The sequence below is a fragment of the Mastomys coucha genome, unplaced genomic scaffold, assembly GCF_008632895.1.
Source record: "Mastomys coucha isolate ucsf_1 unplaced genomic scaffold, UCSF_Mcou_1 pScaffold5, whole genome shotgun sequence".
Lineage (NCBI taxonomy): Eukaryota > Metazoa > Chordata > Mammalia > Rodentia > Muridae > Mastomys > Mastomys coucha.
This window is the reverse complement of record NW_022196911.1, coordinates 50,017,808-50,029,507: the sequence shown is the minus strand read 5'-3', so window position 1 is coordinate 50,029,507 and position 11,700 is coordinate 50,017,808. Positions and strand designations below refer to the sequence as shown.

General features: G+C 47.7%; 1 protein-coding gene, 1 long non-coding RNA gene and 1 pseudogene across 3 annotated transcripts in view; 2 read left to right on the top strand and 1 right to left on the bottom strand.

Moving 5' to 3' along the window:
- The first annotated feature begins 493 nt into the window (after positions 1–493).
- Positions 494–726, top strand: LOC116078794 (annotated as a pseudogene).
- Positions 727–7,369: 6,643 nt separating this feature from the next.
- LOC116076936 overlaps positions 7,370–11,700 on the bottom strand; it is an 8,301-nt gene continuing 3,970 nt past the window's right edge. The window contains exon 2 of the long non-coding RNA XR_004113136.1: positions 7,370–9,993. This is a non-coding gene — a long non-coding RNA (uncharacterized LOC116076936). The remainder of the gene's footprint in view (positions 9,994–11,700) is intronic.
- Tnip1 (TNFAIP3 interacting protein 1) overlaps positions 8,698–11,700 on the top strand; it is a 49,828-nt gene continuing 46,825 nt past the window's right edge. Inside the window, exon 1 of one of the 2 annotated variants that reach the window (XM_031351047.1) lies at positions 8,698–8,816. The gene's annotated coding sequence lies outside the window, so the exon portion shown is untranslated. The remainder of the gene's footprint in view (positions 8,817–11,700) is intronic. The other variant, XM_031351050.1, reaches the window with a different exon arrangement.

The following is an 11,700-nucleotide window of genomic DNA, read 5'->3' as shown; positions in this document are numbered from 1 at the left end:
TGGAACTCACTCTGTAGACCAGGCTGGCCTCCAACTCAGAAATCCACCTGCCTCTGCCTCCAGGAGTTCTGGGAGTAAAGATACCAGCGCCTGGCATGTCCAGCTCTTTTTAATGGTGGCTATCTCTTCAGAAACAACAACTTCCTTAGCCCCAACTTTACATGGGTTTTTCTGTCTAAACTACAAGTTTTAAAAGTCTTTCTGCCCTATTTGTCACCATAAACTTGACTAAAAGCATCTAGCAATAACTGCACCATAGCCTGAATACGGAGCTCCCTCTCCCTCTCCCTGCCCCTCCCCCTCCCTCCATCCGAGCCTATTGTAGCCCAGACTGGCTTTGAATTTTCTACATAGCTCATTATTTCTACACTCAGCTTCATTCAAAGTCTCAGGATTTGTGTGAGTAAAATGTAGAAAAGTTCTTTTTCCGGTGCTGTTGGGAGTTTTCGGGAGGCCAGCAGCGCCGGGCTAAGCGCCCTTGGGCAGAGCAGTCATGTCACACAAACAGATCTACTATTCGGACAAATACGACGAGGAGGAGTTCGAGTCCGGCAGGTCATGTTGCCCAAGGACATAGCCAAGCTGTTCCCTAAAACCCATTTGATGTCTGAATCTGAATGGAGAAATCTCGGCGTTCAGCAGAGTCAGGGATGGGTCCACCATATGATCCATGAACCAGAACCTCACATCTTACTGTTCCGGCGGCCCAAGAAGCCAAAGAAATGAAGCCGGCAAACCCACCTTCCTGCCTCGAGCTTTACACAGCTGTCCTCACTCCCTACCATCTTTCTGATCGCGTGACCATGTTCTTCCTTATTTCTCACTTTGATATGTAAAGGATTCACTGTTTGCATGTGCTGGTACCTGCTTTGCTTCTGGAATTGAGCCACCAATGCCACAGCCCTGTCAGATGAGTGTGACACAAAGTCCTCGTGTGCTCAGTATCCAAGCAGGCCATACTTGTCATCTGTCAGGAGCGTGTGAAATCAGATCATGGCTTTTACAGGGATGGTGTGAATTTGCTGTACTGGTTTTTACTATTGGGTATTGTATTTATGATGACGTATGGATTTATGTTTCAATGTATTGGAAACTTTCCATTTTATCTGACAAATCTCTTCTGTGCTACAAGCCTTAATTAAAGGAAGTTTTTTTTTTTTTAATAAAAAAAAAAGAAAGAAAGAAAAGTTCTTTTTTAGATGTTATATGAATTTGCCTGTTGCAGGACCACAAAGTGAACTGCAAGGTTGTGTTATTTACTGGAAAAAAACAAACAAACCTGTTTCTTGTGGTGTGGCTCAGCCCTTAGCACACACCTTTAATCTCAAACAATGAAAGTGAGGTTAGTTTGTAGAAGGAAGCGCCGTGTTTAAAGTGATGTCTAATGGAGTAGCAGACAAAAGGACAAACTAGAGAAAGACTTGACAGAATAGAATATGCCCGACTCTCATGAGAGAGAGGAGTTTGAGCCACAACAACTGAGTTGAACCAGCCACAAGAATTCAGCAAGAGCTAGAAAGGCTGAACTTGTTCAGCAGCAAGTCTCAGAGGCGGAGAACATTCTAGGTCTAGATAAAATTTTACAGAAGCTAGAAGCTTCCAGGAATAGGCCTAGGTTAACAGACAGAGGCAGTAAGCCTCAGAGATGATGATCATTACCACAAGATAATAAATAATACTTCTACAATGACCTCTAATCTAGTCCACAACAGAGACCTCATTCCCTTCTGAAACCTCATGAGCCTGACCCGCATTGTACTTTCATCAGGATTGTTCACTAATCTCTACTAATAGCATCCTAGGCTTTCTTTAGCCTACATCTCTGACCTTTTCTGAATTCTTTCTGCAAATCAGTTCCAAGGGTTTAGGAACCACACTTAGCTTATAGCACAAACCCACTCTCCTTTGGTATTAATTTTCTGTTATTTTTCCTCATACCTGACATGAACAACTTAAGGGAGGAAGGATTTCATTTTGAAGATGATCTCAGATGATCTCTTTTGGTTAGGTTTGGTTTTGGCTTTTTGAGACAGGGTTTCTCTGTGTAACCCTGGCTGTCCCTGGAACTCACTCTGTAGACCAGGCTGCCCTTGAACTCAAGAAATTTGCCTATCTCTGCCTCCCAAGTACCGGAGTTAAAGGCATGCACCTGTACACCAGACTGATTTCAGAAATGTTAGTTATAGTCCTTGTCTCTGTTAGTTCTGGGCCTGTGATGAGGCAGAGCATCCTGGAGGGAAAGCATGTGAAGACAGTTCACCTCATAGCAGACTGGAAGCAGGGAGCCACAGGACAGATGGACAGATGGACCAGGCTTAACCTTCAAAGTCACACCCAAAAGTGATCTACTTCCTCCAACAAGGCTCCACCTCCTCAGATTTTCAGAATCTTCTAAAATAGTGCTTGGATACCAAGCACTCAACAAAAGAGCCTGTACAGGTATCTTATATATTCAAAGTGGATTTATTGAATGTAACCTGTTGTCGTCTGTCTGTCTGTTTTGAGGCAGGGCCTCACTATGCAGAGCTGGCTAGCCTGGAACTCACAGAGATCTGCCTGCCCCCACCTCCTAAATTCTGAGATTAAAGGTATGCACCACCACACCTGTATATTTTGGTTATTAATTCTACGTGTACATGTGTGTCTGTATGGTATGTGCACTTGAGTGGAGGTGCCCAGGGAGGCTAAATGTCTTAGTCAGGGTTTCTATTCCTGTACAAACATCATGACTAAGAAGCAAGTTGGGGAGGAAAGGGTTTATTCAGCTTACTTCCACATTGCTGTTGATCACCAGAGGAAGTCAGGACTAGAACTCGGGCAGGTCAGGAAGCAGGAGCTGATGCAGAGGCCATGGAGAGATGTTCCTTGCTGGCTTGCTTCCCCTGGCTTGCTCAGCCTGCTCTCTTATAGAACCCAAGACTTCCAGACCAGGGATGGCACCACCCACAAGGGGCCCTACCCCCTTGATCACTAACTGAGAAAATGCCCCACAGCTGGATCTCATGGAGGCACTTCCCCAACTGAAGCTCCCTTCTCTGTGATAACTCCAGCCTGTGTCAAGTTGGCACACAAACCCAGCCAGTACACTAAGAGAGAGTACTGTTGGATCCTTAGAAGCTGGAGTTACAATGGTTGTGAGGCAATCTCTCCAGGTCCTCATCTATCTTTTGAGTTCTATCATGTCCTATCTCCCAGTGAGGAGAGGAGACATTCTAGCCAGCCCTTGGTGTCCACAGGGGATTAGTTACCTGCTCGGATATTAAAATCCAGGGAAGCACAGTGTTTACACATAATCTACTTCACACATCCTCCTGGATACCAAACTGCCCCAGGTAACTGATTACACCTAGCACAATGTCAATGTGATGTAAAAGGTTGTTGCACAGAACTATGGTGGGGGTGATGACACACAAATCTGCACATGTGCAGCAGAGGAGCAAATTTTTTTCCTGCATAATTCTCATTTACATTTATTTGAATGCACGGGTGCAGAACCCATGGATACTAAATATGCTGGAGGGGGAACCCCAGCTGTGCCTCTTATTAGTGGGTATCTTTGACCCACTAGAAGCCTCAGAAGGGTTCTTGCTAGAGTTCCTAGGAGGTGTTTGAGAAACAAGGTTCGTCACTTCATAACAAGAATCCTTGGGCTGGAGAGTTGGCTCAGGGATTAAGAGTGCTATCTGCTCTTCCAAAGGTCCTACCTTCAATTCCCAGCAACCACATGGTGGCTCACAACATTTTTACTGAGATCTGACACCCTCTTCTGGTATGCAGGCATACATGCAGATAGAGCGCACACATATACATTAAATAAGCAAATCCTAAAGGAGAGAAAGAATGCTCAGAGTAGTAAAACTTGTTTGTTTGTTTTAAAGATTTATTTATTATTGTAAATAATTACACTGTAGCTGTCTTCAGACACACCAGGAGAGGGCATCAGATCTCATTACGGGTGGTTGTGAGCCACCATGTGGTTGCTGGGATTTGAACTCAGGACCTTTGGAAGAGCAGTCAGTGTTCTTACCCACTGAGCCATCTCTCCAACCCTGTTTGTTTGTTTTTAACTTGCAAAGTCTGGAACCAGCCTGAAGAAGCAGATGTGGAGGGGGGAAGCTGGCTAGCATGACATTGTGATACAAAACAGTGTTTTTTATATTCCTGATCATTTCTCTGCCCCCTGAGTTCCTCACTGGCTGAGTTCTTCAAGGAAGCACAATCTTTCCTGTATCTAGTGTTGCCCCCTCTCTAAATCCTCTATCCTACTGGTTCAGGACAAAAAAACTTTATCTCATGTATACCCTGGATTTCCAGTTCCTCCTTTTCTGATATGTGGCCAGGTTCCTGTAGTATAGGACCCTGCTTGTAACTTTTCAAATCTAGGATGAACTGAGAGTGTCTACACAGTTAGGGAAGACAGGGGTCTAGGGCTATTAACTATTTGTGATTTGTTCATGAGCTTTCACTGCACCTCATACCAGAAAGAGACCATAATGAATTGGTTTTTTACAGAGGCACAAAAAATAATTCATTTAGAAAAATCTAGGGCTAGACATGGTGGCATGTGCCTGTAATCCCAGCTCTTGGGATGTGGAGTAAGAAGATCAGGAGCCAAGGCTACCCTTGGCTCATAGGGAGTTGGAGGTCAGTCTGCACTACATGAGGCTCTATTGAGTGGGGGAAGAGCCATTAGTGATAGTGTCTCCTGACCCCCTGGCCATCTTGCTTTTTTTCTTCCTCGACATTCTCAGACTTCCTTAGGTGTCTGAGTGGAATGTCTCTTCATTTGAGGGCATTTAGCCTGATTCCTACACATTATAGAAGGAAAAGCTGAGGACCCAAGAGGGGAAGGGACTTGCCTGGGGCCACGAGTCAAAGCCAGGACTCAAACTCAGCTCTTCTGGGTCTCAGCCCAAGCTCCTCTTCTCTCTTGGTGCCCATGGCACAGCCTGAAAGGAACGGGGAAATTGAGGCTGAAAAGAGGGAAGAGGTGTGGGTAGAGACCTCCATGCATATCAGCATGGAGGGACTATACTAATCTCCCACAGGGCAAGCCAACTGCCCAACCTGGTCAGCTCCTTGAACTTCTCAGTCCTTCCAAGGACCCTGGCCTCTTGATAGACAGGCTCTGATGCAAGCCAGCTTCCACAGAACTAACAGAGGTTCTGCCTTATGTGGCCATGGATACAAGAACACTGAGGCCAGGTAATACATGTTTTTATTCCCGGTCGATGAGAAGTTCTATGCCAAGGGAAATCTACTGTTCCCTCTCTGGTCTGGCAGGACTTCTTGGGATATTCAAAACATCTGGACAGCCTACTACGGTAGCTGCTTTTTTTTTTTTTTTTTTTTTTTTTTTTTTTTTTTTTTTTTTTTGGTGAGGGGGGAGGTTCGAGACAGGGTTTCTCTGTGTAGCCCTGGCTGTCCTGGAACTCACTCTGTAGACCAGGCTGGCCTCGAACTCAGAAATCCGCCTGCCTCTGCCTCCCAAGTGTGGGATTAAAGGAGTGCGCCACCACCGCCTGGCTAGGAAGCTGCTTCTATGTGATCCTTCTTGTTGCTGTTTTTGAGGGGATTTTTGTTGTTGTTGCTCTTTGTTTGATTTTAAAAGATTTTACTTTATTTGTAAATGGGGGGTGGGGGGAGGCTGGAGAGAGATGGCTCAGTGGTTAAGAGCACTGACTGCTCTTCCAGAGGTCCTGAGTTCAATTCCCAGCAACCATATGGTGGCTCACAACTATCTGTAATGGGATCTTCTGATGTGTCTGAAGACACTGACAGTGTCTTTTAAAATCTTTTTTTTAAAAAAGTGTGTGTGCGCATGCGTGTTTGCAGTCATTCATGTTCACATGTATCTTTAGAAGCCAGAGCTGTCGAATCTGCCTAGGGCTGGAGTTACAGGCAATTAATTTTAAGCTTCCCCCAACATGGATGATAGGAACTGAACTCTGGTCTTCCACAAAAGCAATGGATGCTCTAACTGCTGAGCCTTCTCTCCACCCCTTTGTTTATTTCTTGAGGCAAGATCTCACTGTGTAGCCAGGCTGGCCTCAAACTAGCTTCTGCCTCAGCCTCCCCTGTGTTGGGTTTACAGATTTGCACCACCCAGCCCTGTTCTTGACAGTGCCCAAGGCCATGAGGAACAGAGTATGATGTGGAATTGAGCACTGGACTAAGAGTCTGGAAGGCCCCAAGTTACTCAGGGAGAAGTTACTTCCTCTGTCTGGCCTTCACTTCCTGCTGCAAAGTGATGCAATGGCCAGAGGCTCTTCCATCCTTCCCTGGGCAATCCCGACCTCGAGTGTGCAGAAGCCATTGAGAAGAGAATTCAGCAAACTCTGTCCCAGCTCAGCCTCCCTGTGCCCGGCCTTCCACATGGGCTGTCTGCAAGCTCTGTGCCTATATCTTCAGTTCTCCCTTCTTCAAACGCCATGTCACACTTGGGACAAGCGGTTGCCAGGACTTCGCGGAGACACTTCTCTGCACATAGTCTACTGCCTTTGTGGTGAACACCCTTTCTTGTGCTCTTGCTTGAATTCTTTCAGGTCTCAGCTGAGAAGTCACTTTCTGCAGGAAGACTTCCAGGCTCCTAAATCCCAACTAGACATCTATCCTGGTACCTATAGCTCCCTGCAATTTTTTCCTGACAAAACACATCTCTTCCAAAATTCACTGTAACTATCTGATCATACGCCACAGCCTCCAGAACAGTGCCAGGCAACAGCACCCTCTGTAATGGTGCAGGGGATGGGCAGACTTACAATATCTATCCAATATTACCCTCTGCAATGATGCAGGTTATGGACAGACTTGCAGGCAGGTCCATGTGGTATTCAGAAACTGAAGACCAGACAGGAGAAATAACTTCTGAGTGAATGAAGTTAGGGGTTTCCTGATTCCTAGTCTAGCACTCCTTTCTACACCATACCCTCTTCCTCATGGCACTGGCCTGGCCACTCTTCAAGGGCTCAAAGCCACATGCATAGGAGTACACACCTGTAACCTCAAGTCACATGTAGGAGCGGCTATCATCCTGGCTATGCATCACAATGAAATGTGCCTAATGCTACTAAGGAACTGAGTTGGTGTGTGTTTGTGTGTGTGTGAGTGTGTGTAGGACATGTGCATATGTGTGTACATGTATGTGGAGCCCAGCAGTGAACCTCAGGTGTTATACCTTAGGTGAGGACCATCTTTTTTTTTTTTTTTTCTTGTGGCAGGTTCTCTCACTGGCCTCCAGCTCATCAATTTAGCTAGACTGGCTGACCCACAAATCCCAGACATCCTGTCTCTGCCTCCTCAGCCTGGGATGTGTGTATCACACCAGACTTTTAAATTCGGGTGTAGGGGTTCAAAAATCAGTGAGCACTTTACCCACTGAGCTATCTCCTCAGCTCCTCAATTATTGCTTTTATTTGAGTTTAATTAGTTTACATTTGATCCACCATATGTGGATAATGGTCAGTCAATTGGATAGGACAGTTCTGAACAAGGAATAATCAAGAAAGTCTCTCTCACCCAGGTGACCTCTTCCTATCCTCTCAGGCATTTTTGTGGCAGGTAGTGAACGGCGGTCGGTGACCTTATGTGTATAGTCAGTGGTTTACAAGGTATGTCTGCAAAGCATCTTTTGGCTTCTGGCACAGTTGCATAAAGCAGACAGAGGAGGACTCAGTTTCCCACTTTGCAGTGGGTGTGAGGGTGAGCAAGGTGGAGGTGGATAACACGTGCATGTGTTAGCAGTCATTGTTGTGACAAAAGACTGTCAAGCAGTATCAGGAGGAGGGGTTTATGTTGGCTCCCAGTTTGAGGGTACACAGTCCACTCGGGTAGGAAGGCCTGGTAGTGTGGGAATGGCCCTAGGCTGTGGTGGCAGGTGCATTCGGCTGCTTGCTCACATCTGATGGATCAGGAAGCAGAGAAAGCAGAAAACAGTGCTTGAACAACCTTCTCTTGATCCCCCTTTTCATTCGGTTTGGAACCCCAGCCCCTGGACAGTATTGTCCACCCTCAAGGTGGCTCTTCCCTCTCTTGGAAAACCTCTCTGGAAAAGGCCTTACAGGCACACCCCAGGTGTATTGCCTCGAGACTTTTAAATCCAGTGAAGTTGATCGTAGAGAATAACCATCATACAAGGCTCAGGAGGAAATGGTGTGCTCAGACTGCAGCCGGCAGGTTCAGAATGGGCCATGGATCTCCAGGTGTGACTCAGCATCCAAATGACACTCAGCATTTGGGAAAGAACGAGAAACCTTTCCTCCTCTGGAGAGGATATTTGGGAACAGATGAGGCAGGAACAAGGCAGGAGTATGTGAGCAGGATGCCTGGAGATTTCCTCAAGGCCATGCACACTGGAATCCCCCACTTTGGACGAAAGAGGAAACAGATCTCCAGGACATCCCAGCAGGGCAGCCCAGGTGGCCTATGCCCTTGTACCTGCCTTTGCTTTAGTCCCAGCCCAGCTCAGGAACCAACAGGCTCTCAGCTCTCCTCCCAAGAGAGATTCCCTTCCTGGAATCTACCACGAGTGACAGGCAGCCTGGGGAGCAACAGGTGGAGGCTGGCAAAGGGCCCTCTGCTCTGCCAGAGGGTGGGATGGGGCCTCAGCTCGGCCTTGTGGGGCTGCCTGGTGGCTGGCTTCTCCATCATGGGGGAATTCCCCTCCTGCCTCAGAGTCAGCTCCGCCCAGCCCTCCTTCCTGCAGAAGCTCAGAAAGCCCAGCAGCCTTCGCAGGGACACAGGGACGCATGGCCGCACTCACTGGGCACATCTTCCGATCGCCTTGTGCTTCCTCAGATGAGTGACCTAGGCTGAAGGTAGGTGTGACAGGGTATGTTACAGGAGCATCACATGGTGATGCCAAGGCCACGCAGACCTTCCCAGCTGTGTGTCAATAACTGCTTGGTCTCCTCTTCTCTGCTAGCTAGGGTCTTTTGCTCTCCAGCCTAGCTTGGTGGGCCCACCTAGGGCCTCTGTTCTTCCCTAAGTCGTTTTTTGCCCTCTGCCCTCTATCTCTCTTCCTTGTACTTGTCCTGACCAATCTTCTCTCCAAATGTCTGCAACTCTTCCAAAGGGAAGAAAAGAAAGACTTCTTTCTGTACTAAGGGGTGAGAGAGACTTTTCTCTTTCTCGTTCACTCTCATTCACATATTTTTCTGTGTGCGAGAGGACACGTTTGCATCTGTGTCAGGCTCACAGGAGCAGGTACATATTGGTCCACGGGAGTGTTTATATTTGTGGATGGTCTGGGTGTCTGTCTCTGTGTGAATGTGCATTCTGAGGGGGATGGTGTGGGATGAGCTGGGCAGTTTGGAAGTCTAAACCCAAACAAGGAGGGTAGCTGGAAACCGGTCTTGCTCCCTAGGGGCCATAATAGCTGTTGAGCCCCTCCTCCGTCTCCGGACTTCTTTGCTCCGAGGCCTACAGGCTCTTCTGAGGGTGAACCTTTCACCGAGAACTTGAGGCTCTGGGAGTGGGCCAAAGGCTGGCAGATGGTGGTGACTTCTTTTTTGATCACAAGCAGTCCAGTTTTTCCGAAGCTGGCCAGAGGGCCAGCCTAGGGAAGTCCTGGCTAAAGGAGGTATGGGCCAGAGACTGGGTCTGACTTTTAACAGTGACTTCTGGGCTGCAGAATGAGGGAGGAATGTGGTAAGATCCTAGAAGACATTAGAAGGTTTAGGGTAGATCAAGAGGGAAATGTTCTTGGGGCCTGCTAGGGCTTCCCAGGGTTGGGAAATGTTCTGGTCCTCTGGGTCTGCCTCCCTTAGGGGCTAATCTCTTCTCACTTCCAGGAAGATGACGAGGAGCAAGCTAGGATCCCAGTCTAGAGCCAGCTTGATACGATGACCTGGAATCAGGCAGACCAGAGGGAAAGAAAGCTGGAGGAGAGACCCAGGACTCCTAGAGTCTGTGGGAGGGGCCTGGCAGGGCCAGTATGTGACGAGCTGGGAATTTCCCTGGTGTCATTGTCCTTTTTTCTCCTCAAGCGGTGTCCTAGAAACCAGAGAATAACAGGCAGGTTAGGGACACAGGAGAAAGAGCCGGGAAGGAGAAAGAGGAATATGAGGCTGGAAAAGAAGCCAGTAGCCCTGGCCAGAGACCAGCTCCTCAGACAGCGCTCTGAGATCCAGGCAAAGTGAGCCCCAGCTGTAGGCCTGAGAGCCCCTTTAGGAAAGGAAGATCCACACTCCCTGCTGCCCCAGAGCATAATTACCGTGCTTCCAATCACTAGGGCCGTTTCTCTCTGTGTGTGCCACAAACTGGCACTGCTGTTGTCTCCATAGCCTTGCTTAGAAAGCTAGGTTACAGACCAGGAGTGGCAGGGCCAGAATCAAAGCCCAGACTTCAGGATCTACACCTTAATTTCCCAAATGGGAGGTATCCTGGGAATAGGGCAAATGATTTCATTTCCCTTGAGAGGATGACTGATGGATGCGGAGACAGCTCAGTGGGCAAAGGTGCTTGTGGCTAAGTCTGACAACTAGCATTTAATCCCTGGGACTCATGTAGTAGGAGAAACAGGACGCCTACAAACTGTCCTCTGAGCTCCATACATGTGCTATGACATGTGCTGGGGAGACACACACACTATACATACTTGTAATAAATAAATAAATGTAAAAGATGCTGAATGAACACAGAAAAAAAATGTGGCCTTCATAGCCTAAGAAGGTAGATAGAATTAAAAATGCCTTTTTAGGCTAAGGGGAGCTGGGACTACAGACTCAGTTCATTTAGTGACATTTTGTTGTTGTTGTTGTTGTTGTTTGTGTATGATTTGATGAGGAGGGTTGTTTTGAGACAGAGTCTCATGTAGTCCAGGCTGGCCCTGAGTTCTTGGTCCTCCTACCTCTGCCTCCGTAGAACTGGAAATTGGAGGCAATCATCACTACATCCAGCTGGCATGTCATCTTTTCCTTTCCCTTCTTCTTTCTGCTGGCTGGGTCTCCTGTATCCCAGGCTAGCCCCAAATTCCCTATGGAGCTGAGTCTGACCTTGAGTTTCTGATCCTCTAGCCTCTGCCTCTTGAGTGTGGGGATTACAAAGGTGTGCCATCACAGGCGGTTCTCTGAGGGACTGAATCCAGGCTCTGGAACAGAGTGGGCCAGGACCCTCTGTAATCACCACCAACACTCCAAGTCTCAGTTCAGCCAGGGTCACATGTTTTGCCATTTTCTTATCTCTGTTAGCTATCACCCAAATCTCTCTTTTTGATAAGCACACACCCAAGAGCAGAAAGTACCTAGAATCCACGGAGGGTTTTGTATTCCGAGGGTGCCTCAGGCTAAGGATCGAGGAAGAGATCCAGGATTGCTAAGCACTCCCACCCCAGCCTCTGGGGCCCCCCTCCCCCCTCCCACCCTCCCACCCTCCCCCAGCCGAGGCTCCTCATCTTCCATTCTAAGACAATAAGGCTCATTACTTCCTTGATTCAAAATTCTATTTCCAGCCTGGGAATGAACCTTAGCTCGGTAGGCAGAGCATAGCCTATCACACACAAAGCTGCTAGGTCCCCAGGAAAGTTGAAAGGAGACATGGGTTTACATCCTAGAACTCAGGACAGGGAGTCATGAAAACCAGAAAGTAAATATCTTCCTCGCTATACAATGATTGTGAGGCCAACCTGGGCTCAAGAAAGTAAAGAAGGGGTGATGGGATAGCTCAGTCAGTAATGTGGAGGACTTGAGTTTGATACCCCCC